Below are 2498 nucleotides of genomic sequence, written 5' to 3'. Positions count from 1 at the left end.
CGCAAGTCGTCCATCGTCGCTCTTAAGGACATCGTCACAACTGCAGCAGTCATCTCTGTCCCAGATGTAGCAGAGAGCTGGAGAGCGTTGTCGTCTAGTCCACAACGTCGTCCAGTCCGCGGCGTCGTCCAGTCTGCGCCGTCATCCAATTCGTGTCATCATCCAATCTGTGTTGTCGCAGCCCCTAAACTGAGCACTTCTTCTCCGTTGCCGAGTAGCACTCTCTGTCGCCGAGCAGTTCCTCTTCGTCACCAAATAGTTCTCTCTGTCACCGAGCAACAACCTTAGTCCGAGCCCTCTCCTGCAACTTACAATGTCTTCTTCTGAGGTTAGTAACTTAGTCGGGTTAAGTACGATTTTGGTCCCTAAGGTATAAGCCAAAAATATTTTTCGTTTCCAACCTTTTTTTGCATACAAAATCATCCCTAAGGTTTAAAACCAAGTTTTAAAATTGTTCTTTTTACTTAAATATTAAAATTTTGGACCAAATTACCCATAACAAAAAATTATAAAATAAAAAAAGAAAAGAAAAAATAAGATAGAGAGTGTTTCTGCTCCTGCAAAGGGGAAAGTGAAGAAGGAGAAGAGGGAAGGGAAGAAGAAGAAGAAACTATTCACGATCCACCTTTGCATCTACTTTCGCTGCCACCTCCGTACGATTTTGGTCCTAAGGTAAGAACGATTTTAAAACCAAGTTAAACCTTGAGGACGATTTTATATACAAAAAAAAGTTAAGGACAAAAAAAATTTTGGCCTATACCCTAGAGACCAAAATCGTATTTAATCCTAACTTAGTATATTCACAATTTTTTGCATAAATTTTGTTGTTGCTGCTGGTCTGTTGAAAAAAACAATTTTTTTGAACGTTATAAGTTGATAATGGTAAAATCTTCGACCTCGTTATGGCTATAATTTTATTGTTGTTGCTGGTCTGTTTGAAACTTTTCAATTTTTTTAAATGTTATAAGTTGATAATGGTAGAATTTTCGACCTCATTGATTTCTTTGTTTTGTTTTTGTAGAAATTGCACCAATCGGAGAAGATGATGATGAAGTTGGTGTGGATTCAGACTAAGCATGGTGTCTGTTTTGGTTTTTATTTAGCTTTAAAGTGGCTGTTTCAGTTTTTATTTAATTTTAAAGTGTGTTTGTTTTTGTTGTTTGTTAGACATTTTTGACATTTTTAATTGTCTTTATTTTTATGTTTAATTATTGGAACAGGTTGAAATTGTATTGAATTTGGATGTGATATACTATTGTTATTTTAGTTTATAGACTGTTTTAAACTTCATTTATGGTGATTAAAATTCTGATTATTAACTTTTAAAAAATAAAAAAATTGATCGAATCAAACCGTTGTTAGTTCGGTTCAATTTGGTTCAGTTCGATTGTCCTACAAATAGCAAATCGAATGGTTGATATTGTAAAAGAATTGAATAGGTCGGTTCGGTTAATTTTCTGCCTAAAACTGAACCAAAAACCTAACCGATTAAACCCTTATTAAACATTACTGTGACATAAAATGAATTTCATTCATAAACACCAGTACAAAGATAAATAATACAGATGTGTTGCTTCAACTATATAATTAAGACTGCATTCTCAGTTTAAGTTAATCTGTTCAAAATTTTAACTGACATTAAACCAAAAACTGGCTCTAAAGTGTCTTCTCATCAGGTCCATGAACTTTGTTTGCTCCATCATCAGTCACTTCTTCATTACCTGTGTCATCATTATCTCCTGCACTGAAATGTTCATTGTACTGCTCATGTGTCCCATTGCTTTGGACCAACGAAAAGTAATTATAGAAATTAAATTAAAATTGAAGATCAGATATAATTTTTAATTTCCTCACTCACCTAAAACTAATTGCCCCATTCCTTATCCAAGTAAGCACAAAAAAGAATATATATACAACAACAATCATAAAAATTAACACAAAAAAAAAACGCAACTGAAGAAGTAGTAGATGAGTGCTTGTCAGAAAAGAGAAGACGGGAGAATAGTAGAGTCGTTCGCGTGGAACGGAGGTAACGGTGAAGAGAAGACGGTCGAGCAAACACATTTGCGTCGGCGAGGAGACGACCTCCAAGCAGACCTTCGTAACGACAAGGAGAAGAGGGACGAGCAGCATACCTTCTAGCACTTGAAGAGGAGATGACGGGGTTGGGGCGATGGCTACAGCTGCTGGCTGCGCTGGAAGACCTTAGGATTGGATTTTTCATTTTTAAGGGGATCAAAACGACCATGTTTTCATGGGGATCAAAGAACCGGTCCTTTAAAAAATAGGGCCGGTTTAGCCAGGTCATCGGTTTAATCGGTTCTTTGACCGATTTTTTACAAGTCGGTTTTAGACGTTAATCGGATAGGTTCTCGATCAACCTAGTCGAATCGATCAATCCGGTCCGATTTTTAGAACTTTAATAAATAGTCAAGAACCAAAAAGGACATTTAATCATATTTTTTTATTATATTAAAAGTTTCAAGAATTACTTCCAT

The 2498-nt window shown here is 36.0% G+C and overlaps 1 long non-coding RNA gene across 1 annotated transcript; it reads right to left on the bottom strand.

Annotated features, from left to right (window-relative positions):
- LOC110264114 lies at positions 1513-2077 on the bottom strand. The gene is made up of 2 exons (XR_002349844.1): positions 1859-2077; positions 1513-1744 (listed from the first exon to the last, which is right to left on the bottom strand). It is a non-coding gene; the product is annotated as an uncharacterized LOC110264114 (long non-coding RNA).

Source organism: Arachis ipaensis, chromosome B06, assembly GCF_000816755.2.
Source record: "Arachis ipaensis cultivar K30076 chromosome B06, Araip1.1, whole genome shotgun sequence".
Taxonomy (NCBI): domain Eukaryota; kingdom Viridiplantae; phylum Streptophyta; class Magnoliopsida; order Fabales; family Fabaceae; genus Arachis; species Arachis ipaensis.
The sequence above is the reverse complement of the archived record's forward strand: the minus strand, read 5'-3'. Positions and strand labels throughout refer to the sequence as shown.